The sequence below is a fragment of the Octopus bimaculoides genome, chromosome 6 (genome assembly GCF_046866305.1).
Source record: "Octopus bimaculoides isolate indiv1 chromosome 6, ASM4686630v1, whole genome shotgun sequence".
Lineage (NCBI taxonomy): Eukaryota > Metazoa > Mollusca > Cephalopoda > Octopoda > Octopodidae > Octopus > Octopus bimaculoides.
Window position 1 is genome coordinate 29,772,298 of NC_142933.1, and position 22,500 is coordinate 29,794,797.

The 22,500-nt window shown below is 35.2% G+C and overlaps 1 long non-coding RNA gene across 18 annotated transcripts in view; it reads right to left on the reverse strand.

The window, feature by feature from the left end:
• LOC149134999 (uncharacterized) overlaps nt 1-22,500 on the reverse strand; it is a 139,780-nt gene that overhangs the window by 3,133 nt on the left and 114,147 nt on the right. For 8 of the 18 annotated variants that reach the window (XR_016242196.1, XR_016242195.1, XR_016242199.1 and 5 more), the window contains one exon: nt 16,949-17,257. The exons of 4 other annotated variants lie outside the window; for them this stretch is intronic. This is a non-coding gene — a long non-coding RNA (uncharacterized LOC149134999). Of the gene's footprint in view, nt 1-11,239; nt 11,577-16,948; nt 17,258-18,996; nt 19,641-22,500 lie in introns of those variants that run through there. 6 more of the 18 variants (XR_016242205.1, XR_016242203.1, XR_016242206.1 and 3 more) reach the window with 3 other exon arrangements.

Genomic DNA, 22,500 nt, shown 5'->3' on the forward strand with positions numbered 1-22,500 from the left:
TATTATTATTGCCGCTAAATACCTAATAAAAAAAAAAGAGACAATGTGCAACCGAAATTGTAGATTACCTCATGTTATCTTGGTGACTGATTATATGTGCACCTCTGGGGGTGCATCATAGCCATGTGTTGAAAGGAATTTAAAGGGTTTGAATTCAGCTGTGGAAACACGGGTGTTTCGTTCATCATCCTTAAACAAACCTTATTCAGGGACCTTTTGATCGGGAAGGGCTACTCAACATCAAGAAAATTCTAACTGGGCTCCACTTGCATGGCCACGCGCTGTTTATCTTGAAATAAGATCCCTATGTCACGCACATGTGGTTGGGATCCATATGCCTGATGTAGCTTTATTAGACGGGTAGTCATGATGGGTATAATGGGCTTCGTATATTTTACCCCAGTGTAACTTTCATGGCAAGCACTGCTCTCGGCAAATAGACCAGATATAGTTGTCAAAGATCATGAAGAAAAAAAATGCTTTCTAATTGATGTATCAATACCAGCAGATGACAACGTTTCTCTAAAAGAAATGGAAAAACTTTCAAAATACGAAGACCTGGAAATAGAGATAACTCGAATGTGGAATCTAAAAACAGAAACAATTCCTATCATAGTAGGTGCCTTAGGTATAATAAAAAAATATTCAGACAAATACATAACAAAAATAGCAGGACTTACAAATATATATAACATACAGAAAATTGCACTACTGGGTACTGCACACATTCTACGCAAAACACTTTCAATACAGTAAACATAAGAGCACCACAGCAAACCACAGCACATACCCAAGGCGCACAGAGCTGCGCTCGGTAGTGAAGTGAAAGCACGTTATATAAATAAAACTACTGAACCATAATAATAATAATAATAATGATAATATCACACACATACACGCACACACACGCATATGTAAGCATGCATATATATATATATTACTTTTTACTCTTACTCTTTTACTTGTTTCAGTCATTTGACTGTGGCCATGCTGGAGCACCGCCTTTAGTCGAGCAAATCGACCCCGGGACTTATTCTTTGTAAGCCTAGTACTTATTCTATCGGTCTATTTTGCTGAACCGCTAAGTGACGGGGACATAAGCACACCACCATCGGTTGTCAAGCAATGCTAGGGAGACAAACACAGACACACACGCACACACACACGCACACACACACACGCACACACATATATACGTATACATATATACGGCGGGATTCTTTCAGTTTCCGTTTACCAAATCCACTCACAAGGCATTGGTCGGCCCGAGGCTATAGTAGAAGACACTTACCCAAGATGCCACGCAGTGGAACTGAACCCGGAACCATGTGCTTGGTAAGCAAGCTACTTACCACACAGCCACTCCTGCGCCTATATGAGTGCATGTATGTATGTATGTATGTATAACGTCAAAGCCACTATCAACTTTTCCTTGTAAAATTTAAATACACAAGTACTCTACTAAAATCTTTTGAGTAACCATTTAGCTTGTCGATAAACTGATTTTGTATATAATTTTGACGTGCAGATACTAAAATATATAATATATAAACGTATGTGCGTGCATATGTGCATGCATGTGTGTGTGCGTGTGTGTGGGGGGTATATATCGATATATGGCTGTGTGTGTAGTTTACTTGAAACAACACATCAAGAGATCCAAAACATTAATTGAAAGTGTACTCAATACATATATCTAGTATATTAACATTACCGCATAGAAGGAAAAGTTTGATAATGCCTCCGAAACTTTGTCGAGGATTAGTTTTGTCCAGCTGACTAAACTGACACCCGCCATACTTCGAAGTATAAATTAATAGAGTAATGAATAAATGTGTGTCTTTTAGTGTGGGTACATGGACTCTTATATAACTCTGTGTGTGTGTGTGTGTGTGTGTGTGTGTATGCGCATGTATGTATGTGTGTATATGTGTTTATCGTAAGAGAGCGTGTTTGTCTTAATATATGTATATATACACGTAGGTTTCTGAGCATGCACGTGTGTGTGTGTGTTTGGATGTTTGTGAGTATGCGTGTATATAAAAAGACAAATAAGATAAATTTTTTATTTCTTTGCCGACTTATTTGCGATTTTCAAAGATGGCTGATCGGTTAGGTGTGGTAAGTGAATGGCTTTGAATGTTGGTGGCGAGTGAGGTTGAAAGAAAATGTGTAAAAGGTCTGACAACATAAACAAACACAAGTGATAAAACAGATGGTAGGGATAACTTTATAAAGATTCCCTTCTGTCGAGATTGGGAAATGTTCATAATGGAAATATGCAAACAGTGAGAAACCTAAAACCATGCAGATCACATGTACTCACGCGCACGCACTTTTACGACCAACACGCACACATAAACTACACTGAAGTACATATATATATATATATATATATATATATATATATGTGTGTGTGTGTGTGTGTGTGTGTGTGTGTGTGTGTGTGTATTACAAGTGCCTCTGTATGTGTACAATCGTAAATAGTCCAAAACGTATGACAGTCTGGCACATATTTTATGGATCAATATAATGTCGAAATAGTAAGTTATGCGCAATAAGAAGGAAAAAGACGTAAACAACTCCACCTGCTTTTAAACAGATGTAAACATAAGCAGTGAAACGAATACACCTGAAAATATTCCTTTTGAATGTCACCGGTGTTGTTTTAGCATTGATGAGAATAGAATACTGTTGAATTCCGATCTCTGATGCATTTTGGTCGATCAAATATGAGATCGAATGAGTTGTGCGGAGGGTGTTGCATTGCATCATTTTCAGGTACGATTTTCTATTTGAAACGTACGGAACTGATAAATCACGAATAAATTTCTTTTCTTTTGCGTTTGTATATGCACAGGCACATACATATATATGTATCAATATATTTATATTTATGCATGTATGAACGCAAACACACCTATTTATCTATCTATCTATTTATCTATCTATCTATCTATCTATCTATCTATCTATCTATCTATCTATCTATCTATCTATCTATCTATCTATTTATCTATATATATATATATATATATATATATATATATATATATATATATATATATATATATATATATATATATATATATATATATATATATATATATATATATATATACAAGAATAAGGGCAGAGAATTGTCAATTAATAATAGAATTAATAATTAACAATTCTGCCAAGTAGTTCAGTATGAAAAAAACCTTTATCGGTAAGACTATTTATCATTATAAATATACAGGGATTAGCAATTGAGTTGCTTCTCCAACATACTGACAATTTAGAAATAGCAGTCAAAGCACTACTGATTCCAAACTACAAATTTTCTCTCTATATATGTGTGTGTGTGTGTGTGTATGTGTGTGTGTATATGCGTGTATATATATATATATGTGTGTGTGTGTGTGTGTGTGTGCATGTATGTGTATGTGTCTGTGAATGTATGTGCGCGAATGAGTGCGTGCGTATGTGTGTGTGTGCCTTTAACTGAAAGTGGTCAAGCAAATGTCATTGCTTAGTCATGCGTTGAATGGATTTTGACCTAGAGAAGTAACTTCTTTCGGTCAAACTCTTTTATGCATTCATACTTACAAACACAAACACACACACACACACATACAGAGAAATACATAAATACATACATGCATACATGCACACATATATCTCCCCAAAACAGCTTCAATTCTCAAAGGAATTGCAGTTGCTCTAGTGTCTCTAAGGTGGCAAAATGTATAGTAATTTATCCTAACAGAGAATCCATTACATTTTTTAGGAAGTCAAGACACGTTTGTATATTGAAGCAGAACCTCTTCATATCAGGCAGCTGAGAGTTGGCCTTTCCCCTGTACTGAGGGCTACGTTACCATTATAGCTGGGGAAGCATTATCCTCGGAGGCGCGGGGAAATTTTCGCCTTCACCCCCTATTAATATGGCCTTGCTTCTACGTACTTTTCAATGCATAAGAGACAGTAAGCATTAATTTATGGAAATTCTGGTCCTTTTTTCGAGTAGGTATAACGGCCGTCGATGAATCATCACTTATTGTTGCTTCTGCTGCTGCTGTTGTTGCTTTCGTTGATTTTCTAGCTACAGGGCTACTATTGTCTCGATTATTTCTATTCTTTAAATTAGCGTAGTAATTTCTTGTTATTGTTGGATGGTTCAACTCATTTAAATCAACAATAGTCATTACTATTATTTGCATATCATTTGTAGTCTGAAAGAAATGAACTAAAGAGTGGGGAGGATCGAGAGGGATCTCTATCTGATCACTGCTCCATAAGCACCTAAAACAATTCATGGTACATGTTATCGAGCCATAAATGTGTGCGGGTCACATTATTTCGGTGGTAAAAAAAAAAAAAAAAAAAAAAAAAACTCATCTCCCACAATGGAGTGAAATGTTTATTAGTCTCGCTAGAATTAGTATTGCGGATTACAATACTAAAAACATTTTATCCGCAAACTTGTCTGCGCAAACTTGCTTCGATCTTACAAAAAACTACACACACACACACACACACGCACACACACACACACACGCACACACACACACACACACATACTTGCGCGCGCATAAACGCATATATTGCTACTTCTAAATTTAGTTATTTTGGTGAGGCGTTGAAAACTGGACTTATTTTATGAAACAAGAAAGTATGGAATATGCTCCAAAGTTTAAAGTTTGAATTTTGTTTTATCAAAGCATTACTATATGGAAGCGATTCAAAATTGGTAACTGGGGCAAAATGAGTAATTTCCAATTTCTTGTTATTTTCTTCCTGTTGGGTATAAAAAGTGGTCAGTATAGTTGTTACAATTGCTGTCGAAATTGAGATAGTTCGAATCATAGGTGACAGGTAATTTATTTTCAAGACGTTTTTCCTCAGGTTTGACTCGATTGTAATTGAGGTAGCAAATAAAATAACTTGATAATTTTGGGTGTTTAACCATTCTCTTTTACTATTTTACTTGTTTCAGTCATTTGACTGTGGCCCAGGACTTATTCTATGTAAGCCTAGTACTTATTTTATCAGTCTCTTTTGCCGAACCGCTAAGTTACGGGGACGTAAACACACCAGCATCGGTTGTCAAGCGAAGTGGGGGGGGCAAACGCAGACACACAAACACACACTCACACACACACACACACACACACATATATATATATATATATATATATATATATGACAGGCTTCTTTCAGTTTCCGTCTAACAAATCCACTCACAAGGCTTTGGTCGACCCGAGGCTATAGTAGAAGACACTTGCCCAAGATACCACGCAGTGGGACTGAACCCGGAACCATGTGGTTGGTAAGCAAGCTACTTACCACACAACCACTCCTGCGCCCATTAATATTCTTTTCTATATTGGTTTCTAATTTGATAAGTTTCAAAGTTTCAAATATGTGTAAATTGGGGTAAAATGGGCAATGACTAATTTTAATACTTGTATTGTTAAAGAGAAGCCATTCCAGCAGATAGCGAAAAAGCTATAGAGAATAGTTTATGCTAACTTTTTATATTTAATCGAGTGTCGTTAATTTCATATCTTGGGTTATTTTCCCATGATCTTCTTTCATTTGACCAAGATATTTTAAACTTTTGTTGCATTTCTGATCTTTCTGATGTATGAGTCTTTTTTCAAATGTAATTGTTGGGAAGTGAAGCAGCAAATTTACTTTATCTTGTCTTTCTCATATTGCCTCATCTGAGAACGGTGAAAATACTGTTCTGAATATATTATAGTGTTTTTACTGCATTTTGAGAAGGTAGTGAACATTTGTAACAAATATATTTTTTTCTTCTACCCACTACTGGAAAATTTCGGAACAGCTGTTTGAATTTTTCTGTTTTTGTAGAGATTTTCTATTTTCATTTTCGATCATTGCAAGCCAATGAAGGGAAGCCTTTTGAAAACAATAACTTAAAAATCATGTCTTTTATATGTTGGTATCTCCACTCACGCCCTGTGACACACACTCACACACACACACACACACACACACACACACACACACACACACACACACACACACACACACACACACACACAAGCACACACACACTCATTGTGCCTTTGTAACAGCAACAGCCACTAAAATGATTTCTTTTTTCTTTTTCATAATGTTCTGTCATTTTATCATATTTCACATTCTAAAACATTTGTAGTTCGCTTTAAAAGAAAAAAATCTTACCCCCTCATACCTCCTTCATTGTACTTTTCACTGCAAGAGAATTTGATTTGTGAAAAACGAAATATGAATTTTTAAAAATTATATCTATAAAGCGACATTTTCAGTCATTTATTTAAACTTACTCTGTTAACTCATCAAACTCAATTACACGAAATAGATGGGTTTTCAGATTTGAATTGGGTAATTTTCCAATATTTTAATTCTCGTGTACGAAAGATCCACCGACCTGGAAGTGACCAGGAACCCCCAAGATTTAAATCTGGCTCTTCGTAGGAGAGTATTTTGCACTTTCTGAGGCAATGTTTACGGTGGAATGTTTCTGGTCAAAGTCTGCTCGATCAGAGTTGACTGGGGTGTGACTGCTAGCGACAGAATTATTCTAACAATTAGTGAAGCGTGCCAACAAGAAAGCTCCAATGAGATCGATTGGCATGTTAGAAAAGGCAAAATATCCCCTCAAATAATACAAACAATGTCTTTAGAAATGAAAGGTATTGGTCAATGCAGTACTAGTTGTCTTTCAAAGACGATATCATCACAGTTGGATTAGATATCAGCTCGATCTGTCACGATGGTAACGGGGAAAAGAAGAATGGCACAGAAATTTGTAAGGCCAAGATGTCAAGAATTACAAAATTTCTGTCCTTGGGCCAATAGTAGAAAGGATGAATATATGTATGCATGTACATATGTGTGTATGAATGTAGGTATGTATACTTGTATGTATGTATGTGTATATATATATATATATATATATATATATATATATATATATATATATATATATATTTCTATGTAAGTAAGTATATATATATATATATATATATATATATATATATATATATATATATATATAAATATATATATACATATGTATGCATGTATGTGTAGGTATAGATAGATGTATACACAGATGTTTGCATGTATGTGTAAGTATGTACGAATGCATGTGTATATATATATATATATATATATATATATATATATATATATATATATATATATACATATATATATATATATATATATATATATATATTTCTATGCAAGTATGTATGTATATGCACACATAAGTGTGTGTGCTGTCTATTCGCGGTTTTGAGTGTGGGCACACCTAAATGATAGGTAGATGGGTAGATAACTACAGAGTAACAAAGTGAGTGAGTGAGAAAGAGAGAGTGAGAGAGAGAATGAGAGAGAAATGAGAGAGAGAGCAGGAGAGAGTGGGAGAGATAGTCAGAGAGGTGTTTAGAGCAAATTTCATTTCTACATTATTTGTGCATGAACTAAAATGTTTGTGTATATGTCTAAGCTTTTATGTATTACATTTCCCTATTATGTGTATAAAGAAACGCATCTGTGGTGTGTGGTATACGTTTTTTCTTCTTTGTGTGTGTAAATGCGCGTGTGTGAGTCGGTGATTGTGTATGTGTGTGCATGTGTGCGTGAGTGCCTGTGTGTGTGTGTGTGTGTGTGTTTGTGTTTGTGTGTGTGTGTGTGTGTGTGCGTGTGTGTGTGTAATTATACGAATACGCACTCCAACACAAATATATTCACATATTCACACGTAAATATAATACAAAGAAGAGACAAGTTATGAAAACAGCAGCAAAAAAGAAAAACAATATATGTATATATATGTATATATATACATATATACAGTGAGAGAGAGATATGTATATATATATATATATATATATATATATAAATATATATATATATATATATATATATATATATATATATATATATATATACATGTATATATGTGTATATATGTGTGTGCGATATATAAATACAATATACATATATATATATATATATATATACGTATGTATGTATGCATATATGCATGTATGTATATATGCATGTATGTATATATGTATATATGTAATCTAAAGTGATATACTTAGGAAATAGAATGTGACCAGGCTGAAAAATGGTTATATATATATATATATATATATATATATATATATATGAATAGATAGACAGAGAGACAAATACAGAGATAGATATATAGATAAAGAGACCGAGAGAGAGGGATAAAGTGACAAAGACAGAACTTATAAGCAAAGTAGTATCAGTGGTAGTAAGAGGTGCGAACGTGAGTATGCAAACGATATATAGCGGGTGTTGTTTCACTGCTATGAGGGCAGGTGTGTAATAGAAGCGGAAGTGAGGTCTGTGAACCTAATAGGTAACATATTGAGGTGGAGTATTGAGTGAAGGGTGGAGGTTGTGAGATGTGTGAGAAGTGGGTGGTGGCATTTGAAGACGCTGTATTGTTATACGGGTGGAGGGTTCCAGGAACCCGGGCTATATAATATGGGTAGAGGGGTTAAATCTTCTTTAGCAACTGGTTTGGTTTTATGCTAGATATGACAGCTGTACAGTATTATGTGTTATGTTGTTTTTTTAATCTTCTTATCTATCTATATCACTGTCTGGCTTTCTATTTATTTATCTATTTAAACACACACACATCTACGCACGCATACACACATACATATATATGCATATATATATATACATATATAAATACACACACGTGTATATATATATATATATATATATATATATATATATATATATATATATAATATCTATATATGCATATATATATATATATATATATATATATATATGTATGTTTTATGTATACAAAGAGAGAGAAATGGAGAGAGAGAAATGCGTATATATATTTATATATAAATCTATATATGTATGTATGTATCTATCTATCTATCTCTCTATATATATTTATACGCATGCATACTCACACACACACACAAACACACAGACTCACACACACGTGTGTGGACGAGATAGATAAATACAGGTATATATGTATATCTTTCTGACTATATATCGACATATCTAAGTGCTCATCCTTTTATAATACCAAACGTGTGTGCGAATACATTTACGCAAACCAATAAAACACACAAACGCGGGAAGATAAATTATATGTGTATATTGATGTAAAATGCTTTACACCCCAGCATATATGCACACACATAATAGACAGATATATGGTTAAATAAACAGATAGATAGATAGATATATAGATTGATAGATAGATAGATAGATAGATAGATAGATAGATATAGATAGATAGATAGATAGATAGATAGATAGATAGATAGATAGATAGATAGATAGATAGATAGATAGATGAACATGGTGGTGTATCCACTTATACAAGCTCACACAAACTCACATATATACCAACACAAATATATTTATAGATGGAAAGCATATTTTGTGAAGACTCGAAGAATCTTGCGTTCTAATTTAGTTGTTCCATATGAAACGTGTTTATATCAAAGTGCTCCCCTCTTACAGATTAACAAAAACAATCAAATTCATTATTAAAATGCAGAAAGGAGCTTTTACATATAGATTATATATGAATATGCAAATCGCAAACTGCCGTTGAACTGGGTGTGTGGTAAGTAGCTTGCTTACCAGCCACATGGTTCCGGGTTCAGTCCCACTGCGTGGCACCTTAGCCAAGTGTTTTCTACTATAGCCTCGGGCCGACCAAAACCTTGTGTGTGAATTTGGCAAACGGAAACTGAAAGAAGACCGTCGTATATATATATATATATATTTATAGAGATACATAGATAGAAATACAGATAAATATATGCGAGTCTATAATATATTTATCTATCTATCTATCTATCTATCTATCTGTCTGTCTGTCTGTCTGTCTGTCTGTCTGTCTATCTATCTATCTATATGTATATATATATATATGTATGCATATATACAGATATATATGTGTTATACGTGTGTGTGGGTTTTTGTATGTTTGTGTACCCCTGCTTGCATGTGTGTGTGTGTGTGTGTGTGTGTGTCTGTGCAGCATATGCTCTCTCCAGATATGATATCATGTTTCTAAAGGGTCGCACGTTCATAAAAACATGCTTGTGTGGGTCCTTCATCAGCGTATGCAGAATTACTGGTAAATATGATTTTTTTCTTAGAACCAGGCACATAGGATAGAAAGCAAAAAAAATTGTGTACATCCCATTTATATACCTGTGTGTGTATGTGTGTCTGTTTGTGTCTAGTTTTGTGTACATATGTGTATCTATAGACAGAGATAAATATATTTGTGTCCGTATATGTGTAGATGTTGCTTCGTGGGTGCCTCCGTAAGTGGATATACTACCAGGCACGACTATGCATGTATGTGTGTATGTGTGTGTATGCATGTATGTATGTATGTATGTATGGATCTATCTATCTATCTATCTATGAATGTATCTAAACATACATGCATACGTATATATATATATATATATATATATATATATATATGCATACATATACATGTATATATATATATATATATATATATATATATATATATATATATATATATATATATATATATATATATATATATATATATATATATATATATATATATATATTTATATATATATATTTGTCGTGAGATAAATAGATAGATAGATAGATAGAGAGATAGGTAGACAGACAGATAGATACAGACACAATATATATGTATTATTCACGAGAAAATTTCCTTTTACGCCTCATACATTTGTGTATGTGTTGTACACGCACACACACATATAGACACACACACATATAGACACACACACATACACACATACATACATGTATATTTATACATATATACTTATATGTTCCTTTTTACACACAAAAATACATATAAGTGTACATGTGTGGATGTGCGTGCGCTTAAACATATATATGCTTATATAAAACATAAGCCAGTTTTCATGTCAACCTAGAAAAATAAATATATCTCTCTGGTTTCCATAAGCAACGTGCCTTCATATCACTCAACATTACCAACTGGGAACAGACTAATTTTCAAAACAGAACCACCCAAATTCTTTAACCCTTTATTTACATCATTTTCGATATTTAGTCTTTATTAAACGTTCTTTAACTGTCAAAATTTTGCCATTAATATAAATTTAAAATTAGATCATATGAACGTAAATTTAGTGAGATAATTAAACACACAGTATCTATGTATTTCATCATGTTTCACCAGGCTCAAGACATTCGTGTTTCAAGGTCTAGAACTCTTAGGGTGGTTGTTTGTCTTATAAGTATTCGAGATCACTGAACTTTCCATGTAGAAGACGCCTGTTCATTGCTGTAGTTTCCATCTATAGCTGAGTGAACTGGAGCAAATTGAAATGTCTTGCTTTTCTCGGGAACACAATGCATCACCCGTGCATTGCAAAACCCTAACCACTAGACCATGCACCTTCACTAACAACTCCAGTTTTTATGAAATCGACAAAGCATTTGACAGTATGCTGTGGTGATCCATCCTATCCTTCTCTGGTCATATCCTCACAAAACTGGAAAGGAATTCGCAACGAATTAAGATTTGTGCTGAAGATATAAATAACTATATCATACCGAAAACACCGCCGTCTTCCTATTAACGAAGTTAAATCGAGTCAGATTTGTATTTAAGCTAAACCATAGTTAGGGAAACTGGAGTACTCAAAGCCACTTCATTTACAATTGCGTCATCAGAATTGATCTCTGCATAAGGCGGTGAGCTGGCAGAAACGTTAGCATACCGGGCGAAATACTTAGAGGTATTTCAACTGTCTTTACGTTCTGAGTTCAAATTCCGCCGAGGTCGACTTTGCCGTTTATCCTTTTGGGGTCGATAAATTAAGTACCAGTTGCATACTGGGAGCGATCTAATCGACTGGCTCCCTTCCTCAAAATTTCGGGTCTTGTGCCTAGAGTAGAAAAGAATTAACGTCTACTCATCTTCATCTATAATATCAACTGCTCTTCTCAGTTGGACCGCCAATCGGTTATTTTTCAGCTATATTTCTACATCTACTGTATTTTAATCGTTGATATTATCCGCCTACATAATCCTAGGTTTCCCCTCTTCCTTTCTTCTCTTTTATTTTTCTTTCTATTAACAATGTTTAGTAACAATTTCTTCCTGTTTAAGTTTCAAAAATATGTTAGTTTTTTTCTTTGGTGGTATCTTATAAAAATTTTTTAGCTTTGACCATTTTAGTATCGTATCTTTGTTTTTATGTTTTTTTTACGATATTCTCAAAATTCTTTTACATTTCCACATTTCAAAATCTTGTGACCTATTTGATAGTATTATACTTCTCTTGATGTTCGAATCTAACCTCAATATGGTAGAGTAAACATCATATAACATTTTATTTATATTCTTCTGGTATCTATATTAATGTTGCTTTTTATCAATTTGTTTGCGAAAACTACCTAGTAATAATAAAAGATTCAGGGATGGAGAAGTCACATTATCCGATAGAGAGCCGACGACATACCTTGTAGGAGTTATTCCGTTTTTTTTTTTTTGTCCTGATTTGAAAAGATACCAAAATCAACTTTGCACCCTGGTGTCGATTAATTAAGATATATATCAAGCTCTTGGTCTGACATAACCGAATAACCCTTTCACTCGAAATTCGTGGCCTTGTACCTATATTAGAATTCATTGCTTGGATACCAAATATCACGAATGATTATAATATATATATAAAAAAGATATAATAAGCTCTAGTTTATATGTAAAACCCCACTAGATGGAATCATACTCCGTATATATCACTGCAATGCATCCGTGTTATCGATTAAGCTACAGATTCCCTATAGCGTCAGTATTTCTAGCAAGTCAGATGACCGACTTGTTGCAGTATATACCTATGCGAACTCTAAGAAGGTAGGCCTGTTCCTATATTGTTCCTAGTATGTAAGTATTTTCTCTTTTCAAATTTGTCTTTGTTATGATTAGTTTCATTTGCATTTTTAACCTTGGCAGAAGGCTGCGAGCTGGCAGAATCGTTACTAGGCTACACAATATGCCCAGCGGTGTACCAGTCGAGCACTGCGGTCGATGTAACCGGCTATACCTACACTCTTAAATCTGCTGGCTTTGGGCGAAAATCTGAAACCATTATCAATATTTGTCCTCTAAATATCTATATATTGTCACTGTTATATTAATGATTGGTGAATATGAAGGAGATGATACTTTGCTCAAGAATTCTAGTAAGACCGAAACATATCAAAAAGTATCGAAATATTTGTCGAGAGTCTGATGCATTCCGCACTGTTACCCATCCACTTTCAGTTTTTAACAAAGGCTTGTTAAAAAAAAAGTAACCAAATTCCTACTAGATTAAAGGACAATATAATTATTCTAGATAAACTGGCATGGCTGGAAATCTGTGATAACAGGACTATTTAATTATTGTTGACTTGGGGTTAAACAAGAACATTAACACATGCAACCACTAGTCAGTCACCTTATGCGTGCTAGAGTTCCTATTTCATATCTGACCCTGCTGTCATAAAAAAATAGTAATACATTTGATAACGTAATCTTAGGTTCACTGTGCCTAAGAAAAAAGACAAAACAGTCACAGCTGGAAAGCAACTTGTACAGGTTTGATCAGTAATGACTGATCTCGTGTTAAATACTAACAACAGCTATTATAATTTTAGATTTCCTTCAGATGATTCTCTTGCAGGTCGAGTCACTACTTCACTTTAAGACGTCAGAACTCCGGTACTACGCACATCATGCTAGAGTCCCGCAAGAAATGATCACAAAGCAGAACCGACCGACAGGAAATCGAAAGCAGCCAACAAGATCTTAGTTGGTTATATTTTGAAATCTAGCAGAAAGGTTTAATAATGTTTGCTTCTGATCGGACTGTATGGATGAGGTGCCTTAATGACCCCGCCAGAAATAGCAGGTAACGAAACTAAATGCATAAATAGATGGGTTCTTGCATTAATTGACATATAGCTGCTTTAATCAATTTTATCTTTAGCTTTATTTTAGAATTTTTGTTTTTAATTAACTCAGAATTTAGTTCAGAAAAGGAAGTTTTTTAAAAGTTTTCTAAGGGTCGCAGTGACAGATATAAGGAAGCGACAGGACATGAAATGCATGCTTATAACAGAATGAACTCTACCAAATACCCGAAGAACTAGTTCACGGTGTTGCTGAGCGATAGATGAAGTCTCCCACACTAAAAAAAATAATGTCCTGAACCTATCAATATGCTTAAGTGAAATGATTTTTCAATATCAAGCATAAATATCAACTCTATAGGGTCCAGTTCGAATCCAACACAATTTTCTTGTATTTCTTTGTATGGCACTTGACATTATATGATACTACTTACCATTGAAATTTTGTAAGTAAGGGACATATCTTCTGTTAAAAATGTTACCTAACGTTTTCTGGTTCTATATCCAGGGGTAGATTTATCACTTATCCCTGTAATTCAATGCCATGCCAACTGGATCTAAACAGCGGACGTTATGACTTCTTCGTGGGGTAGAGTTGATGTCATATAATTTATTTACACATACGAAAGATGACTCTTGTTGATATCTTACATTAAATCCGGACTGTAATATCTAATATTCACAGCTGAAGCTATGCAGTTTCTTTAAACGCTATCGTATTACAGCTTACAATATTGACTTTAGGAAAATATATATCAGATTTTTGTCTTAATATCACAGAAAAAACACGTGGAGTTTAGATTATGTGGCCTTTTACACAAGGCAGCCAAATATTTTATGTGTTAACAAATAGCATCAACCAATGCCCTCTCAAATACCAAACATTGCAATAAATGGCCAATAAATTCTTTGGAAACTATGTGTGATTCTCTCCAAGTTCTCTTCCTACTTCTTCATTATTATTCTCAATCAGATTATATTTTAGGGTTACTGCCCACATATGTACTGATGGTGGAGATGATACAAGTAGTGGAGATGGTGGCGGAACAACTAATGGAGGTGTTGATGGTGATGATAATGTTAGTGTTACTGTTGTGATGGTGATGATCTGGTGTTGTTGGTGGTGATGGTAGTGGTGGTGATGGTGGTGGTCGTGATGGTGGTGGTGGTGGTGGTGTTGAGGTGGTGGTGGTGCTGGTGGTGGTAGTGACAGAGATGGTGATGTAAGGGTAGTGGTGTTGATAGAAGTGGTAGGGTGGTATTAGTACTGATGAGAAAGACGATGGTGGTGGGGGTGGAGGTAGTGGTGGAAGTGATGGTGGCGGTAGTGGTGGTGGTGGTGGTAGCAGTGATGGAGGTGGATGCGGCTTTGGTGTTGGTGAAAGTAGTGGAGATACTGTATTAGGGATTTTGGTTTGTTGGTAGTGGCTGAAATGTTAGTGGTGGCGGTGGTGGTAGTGGTGGTGCTAAAATTGTTGATAATAGCAGTGGTGGTTAGTGCTTGTGGTGGCGAGGTAGTGGTGTTTTCTTATTGTTGGGTTGGTAGTATTGTTGCAGGAGAGGATGATGGTGGTGATGTTGACGGTGGTGACGTTGCTGTTGCTGTATGTGATAGTAATGATGGTGGTGTCAGTGATGATAACAGATGTGGCAGCGACAGTGGCGATCGTGAGGGTGGTGTTGGTGATGATGCTAAAACTTATGATAGTTTCAGATCTGGTGGTAATGGTGGTAGCGATAGTGGTGCCGATGTGGTGGCGGCGGTAGTTGTGTAGTGATGTCGGTGTTGGTGGTGGTGGTGGTGGTATTGGTGTTGGTGTTGGTGTTGGTGGTGGTGGTGTTGGTGTTGTTGTTGGTGGTGGTGGTGGTGGTGTTGGTGTTGGTGGTGATGGTGGTGTTGGTGGTGTTGGTGGTGGTGGTGGTGTTGGTGATGGTGGTGGTGGTGGTGGTGGTGGTGGTGGTGGTGGTGGGGTTGGTGGTGGTGGTGATAATAATACGTAACAATCAAAGACTGGTTTGTCTTTTGGAGTGTTTCATTATTTTATCTCGTCGACTCATTCAATTTGGGCCGTGAGGGAGGGAGGAAGAAGAGCTAAGGAATAAGGAAGAGGTAAGGGATGGATAGGGAAATTTTATCTGAGACGAAAACACTGAAAGTGGCCATAAATAAGAACTGAAAAGTAAACAAAAATAAACAAGAAAATATAATCAATAAAGATGTTTTGCTGTTTCATCTCAGAGAAAACAAGAAAAAGAAAAGAACAAGCCAAAAGTTAGAGAATGGTGGTGGCGTGAGGGTGAGGATGATGTTAAAACATTCCTTTGCATCGTTTGAAGATAATTCTTATCTAATCTACATGGGGAGGTCTTCTAGGCGATAAAAGTGAAACGAATTACGATGGAGGATAATTCATAGGAGAAAAACTCGTTGATGATATTATAAAAAGAAAGTTGTTATGGCAAAGGTGAATGCCAATACGAGAAAGTATATTTTGAGTTTTACAGATGATAATGGTGATAAAACAAGTCAACAAAGAAAAGTCTTTTCTGAATTCTGATTGGACAAATTTCGCTTATTCTGCACATAACATTGGGGAAGGCATGAATGCCTTATAATAGTACTATATAGATTTCAGAATGTTATTGTATTCAAGATGGCCGGTCATATACCGTCATATATACCTACACATTATACACTTTACGTAGTTTTATTAGGCATGCATAGTGTGACGGAAAGGGAAATAAGTCATTCGACTATACAGGAGTTGGGGAGAGCAACGAATGCGCCATTTTAATATCTCTTCTATAAATATTGAGTTTTATTTTAAAAGAAATGATTAGAATTTACTGACAGGTTGAAAGAAAGTCAATGGAACAAATCCAACCATAGTTCCTGTCGGAAGACTTTACTGCTTCTTATGTAATACGAAACTTAGAGAAGTGCTAAAATAACTTTCTAAGAATACCGAGAGGGAGATTAATGACCATGAGAATCAATGTTATTTTGTGACTTATCAATTGACAGCCTTACGTAAAAAGGAAACTCTGGCATCAATGTAAATTTATGTAAACTTTTTCATTCCATTAATTCTTATGTTGCAAATGGGAAGTACATTCTTTGATGTGGTAATTGTCTCTGGGTTTTGGTACGAAGACTAAGATTCGTATTTTCACTCTCATCATTAATAGTACCAACTAGAATTTGTACATCTTTCACTGTTAATGCTATGAGGGATGTATCGTCGGTTGATATTTTATTCTCCAATTTGCATACCTGGTAACATACCAATGAAAACGAATTTAGGAGTAACAGAGACGCTTGTCCTGGTCCGCTCTTCACTTTCACATTCTGTCCTATATAATTTCTAACTTTGTTTATTTCTGCTTGTAATCAATATCATACATAAGTTCTTACCATTTAGAGTTATACCATCTATCGTGAATATAGTTTTTAGTGTAGTTCAACTGTTCTTTCATTGACACTTCTCAGAAGGTGAAGAGCATTAGCTATTATTTTTCCCCTCAACAAATACACATATAGACAGCTTCAAATATTCATTACTTCAGATGGGAAAAATTTCAAAGAAGTGTAGTCAAAAACTGAACAGATTTAACGTGCTTTTAGCGAGATCAAATATATATTATTAAAAAAATGAGAGAGAGGGAGAGAGAGAGAGAGAGAGAGAGAGAGAGAGAAAGAGAGAGAGAGAGAGAGAGAGAGAAAGAGAGAGAAAGAAAGAGAGAGTGAGAGAGGAAAAAGGAACCTAGGGAGATACATAGGACCCATCCTTAAGTTTGGATATGTGGCCTGGAACATCACCAAACAAATTTAAAAGCTCGTAAATGCTTCAGAAATGTGGTTTCTTAAAAGAATGATATACATGTTATAGACAACGCGGTAATAAGATGAGCAAAGACTATCACCAGGTTTATCAACACTATAACCAGACAGCAGGCTCAGTTCATTGTACTTTATAAGGGAAGAGATAGAATCGAGCACTTTGTGAAAACCAGGCAGCTGGCAGGATGAAGATATCATGGAAGACAACAGAAGATAATCAATGACTTTACTAGCTCGCTTCAGAATGACGGATACGATATAGTTAAAAGTGAAGTCTTAAGGGCAGGAAGGCATGGTTACCTATTTTTGCTGTCGACTGAAGGTATAGCTTTTTGCAGCTTTTTTTACCAGTTAGACACTGACTGCACATTTTGTGGGCAATCATCTCATAAAGGTTCGTCACCTTAAAGGTCCATCAACTGGATGATATATATAATCTCGTTTCTACAACTATTTGATAGATTCAGATGTTGGATTGACACTTCGCAGCTGAAATAATTTACTGTTTCAATAAATCATTTGGAACTGACTTCTTCTAAACTAAAATTCTGAACAAAGAAAATTATCATGACGTCTCTAATTACAAATTATGTATCTCTGAAATATTTGATTCTTGAGGAAACCTACATTTGGAGTTTTAGCTCAGGTATCCGTGTGTTCAGTGGTTAGGATGCTGCTCTCATGATCGTAAGATTGTAGCTTCGATTCCTCGACCAGGAGATGCATTCTGTGCTTGAGCAAAACAATTTATTTCCCAACAAGTCAGCCGGAGAAATTAGTAATCCTCCAACGGAACGCCACAGGATCCAGGGAACCGCTTATTAGCATTATGGCTGGGGAAGTAAATCTGGTCTATTTCTTCAGTTAAAATATCCACGGCAGGTAATATGATTCTAAATATAATTGTGTTGAATAGTTCTGTTTCTTAGGCGAGTGGATATCATATTTTTACATACGGTATTCACTTACTCCCGATATCTTGTTTGACTAATTAACCACAACTTTTATCATAAATAAGATTATTTTAAATGGAACAGCCTATCGATACAAATATAACTTTTCTTTAAAAATATAACTTTTCTTTCAACAACAGCGCCAAGGAAATTGAATAGTCGAAACACGTATTAAGATCTAACAAAAACGTCTTTAAATACATACAAACTAACCTTGTCACAATTTATTTTTCTAACAGTATAAACAGTCAGTGTGTGCGCATGTGCATAAATGTGTATGTGTGTTGGTAGAAATGTGAATGTATGCATAGATTTTTTGGCAAAGAATTTCATATAGAATAGCGTGACGAAACTGAAACAAACAATTGTGTCGTGGCTGTGTCATGATAACCATATAAAACAATCACGAATTGTTATAATTACATTTGTATTATGTTGTAATAGTATTATATACACAATCTATGAAATAAGCCATTTCTTTCTCACTGCGGCGTAAAGGCTGTCTTTATATTTCTCTAACACTTGGCTTTTTATAAGCTCATCTCTGAATTTTACAATATTTCTAGTAATCTTTTCACCGGTATTTGAATAAGTTGATGTATATATCTGGTTAGTATCACTCTGAAATCAGGGAAAATCCAGTGGGCTATGCAATAGCGGTTAAGTCTTCATTTGTTTATGCTAATCAAATGTGAATTGCGGTCTCGGTTGTCGGTTTTAGGCGTCCGTCAATGTATTTTCAGTGTGTTCGGTACTACGTTAAACCAATGCCGGTTGCCGCAAATCTACAGTCGGATAAAACGACGGAAAAATTATTCTAGCGACATCTGGGGTAGGAGACACAAAGTTGAGTTCAGCGGAGTCTGAATATAAAAGAAAAGGTAAAGCAAATTCTACAAAATATTTTGTTCGACCCTCAAACATTTCTACTGTTCTACCTCTCTAACGGAATAATATCAAATATCAAAGTCATCATCATAATCATCATCGTAATCATCACCGTAATCATTGTCTTCATCATCTCACCATCATCGTCATCGTCTGGTCTTCGTCGTTGTCATCATCGTCATCATCATCATCATCACCACCACCTTCACTTTCATAACTGAATTACGAATCTCTTCGTACGACATTAGCCGTGCATGTGTATGTGTATGTGTATGTATGTGCGGGCATGTGTATGTGTGTCAGTTTATGCTTGCACGTGTGTTTGCGTGTGCATGTGTGTATTTGTTTGTCTTTGTTATCAAGTAACAGAGAGCAAGGCTAGTGATTTAAAGTAAGTACTAGATTCAACTGGTTCAACTAAATTCTACAAGGTGGTGCCCCAACATGGCTGCAGTCAATGATTGAAACATATATTATATATAAATATATATATATATATATATATATATATATATATATATATATATATATATATATATCCCCCTCTCATTCTTCCCTCTACTATTCTTCGCCTCTACCTGTCATTAATATCTCTCTCTCTCTCTATCTCTTGTTACTCGTCCTTCGCCTCTCACCGTTACTACTACTACTATCTCTCTCTCTCTCTCTCTCTCTACCTCTCGTTGCTCACTTTTATTCTACTTCCTCCCCTACTTTTCCCTCTGCTACTCTTTCTCTTCACACAGCCTTGGCCACGTGTGTCCGGCTGCTATTTCTTTTCGTTCTTGGAATCACCAAGCTCGCACGTACTTCTTTGCCCCTCCGTTACGGGCTTCACAGCGTTCAATACATACACACTTCACGTCTGGCTGTACAGCCTTTTTGCTTGTTTGTTTATTCACCGTTTCGTTTTCCTGTCTTGTTTTCCGTCCGCCACTATCCTCCACGAAAATGATTTAATTTGTGTTCGTGGGAAGAACCATTTCAATGATGCGTACTGCCTTAATTCTTCGAAACGCCGGTGTTTTAATGGTGGCAGCTGATGAAGGAGATGTTTTTATGTGGCTTGCTTGTTTATTGTACCTTGTTTATCATTTTGTCCATGTTCTTTTGCCACGTCATGTACCCAGTTATGTATCTATGTGTACATGTGGATGAAGGTATGTACATACATGTACATATATATGCATATACTCATATATTGTTTATATATATATATATATACATATATAGTTATATTGCGGGACGGTCATTTTTTTTGTCAAATAAACACACGCACTGTATATTCGTTCTTCATTCGTTTATTATTGTTCTTATTCTATCTTACGCCCATTGTCAAGAAATCTTTCGTCACACATCTCTGACCTCTTGAGAACGTGCGCACGTGTGTGTTTGTATTTGCGTTGCGTGCGCGCGTGTGTGTACACATGCCTATGTGCTTCGCATGTGTGCTTATGTATGTGTATCTGGGTTTGCCCACTACACATAATAGATATATTGATACGTAATCGTAAAATTCAAAGACATACGTGTAGGAAGTTAGTTAGCTTCGAGCAGTCCATTGTTAGTATAAAAAAAAAAAACTTTCAAGAACAATAACAATTCATTGAGGTCGAATGATGTAGACTTTTCCCATATTCATTTTATCGTGATTGTTTTTACTCCGTTCTTCCAGTTGTTACCACTCATTTCGAGTTAACTTGTGATTCTTTAACGACGATGTTACCTTCATATATACACACATGTATATGTATATATATATGTATATGCGTGTGTTTGGGGACATGTACACATATGTGTATATTTGTATATGCGTGGGTACGTATGTGCATATGTGTAAATGTGGACGTATGCGTGTATATGTGTGTGTATATATATATATATATATATAACGTGAGAGAGTTAGGGGTTGGGGGTACAACCCACTAAGGGATAGTATCTATCCAGTATACTGCTGGGAGGGTACCCAATTATTGCTACGCTAGTGCTATACTAGGTGCAATCAATGGGAGCGGGTAAAAGTGGAGGTTTTACCCAAAATTTGTGTAACAATTAGAAATATGTGTATATATATGTATGTATGTATGTATATGTGTATATGTATTTATGTATGCATGTATGTTTTCACACATTTATATGTATGTGTTGTCCAACCCAGTATCCGGTAGCGTCCAATTCTCTAACGTTTTTTTTTCAAATGAATCAAGTCATAACCCTATCCATCTATTGTTTTCATACTCGGTCATAATGTCTTACGTTTAAGATGATTCCCATGCTTTCTCTGATGAGAAGGTTACAATTTTAATATCACAGATCCCTATGGATCACATAGGTTGTAATCTTTTGAAACATATGTAGGAATAAAGTATGCAATTATAGCATGCGTTTTCTCCATTCCTTAAATGTTTATATATATATATATACATTATATTATATTATTATATATTATATTATAACAATCATATTATATACGCATACACCTACACACCACTGTATGAGATATTCTGTACATTGAGTGAATTGCAAACTTGGACTAAATTCATATTGACTGATGAAACCTAAACAGAAGAAACTGTAATCCTTCAGCTGTTGAGGTACGCTTGTTCTTTTAAGGTCTTATAAACCCCCAAATCCTTTTAAAACATAACATACATCCTATTATACATACAAACATATCATTCATATATGCATACATACGTGCATATGAGCAATCACATATATGTGTGTGCGTGTGCGTATGTGTGTGTGTGTGTGTGTGTGTGTGTGTGTGTGTGTGCTTGTGTTTCTGTGTATGTATGTGTGTATGCGTTGGAATAACATGTGCATATTACAAGA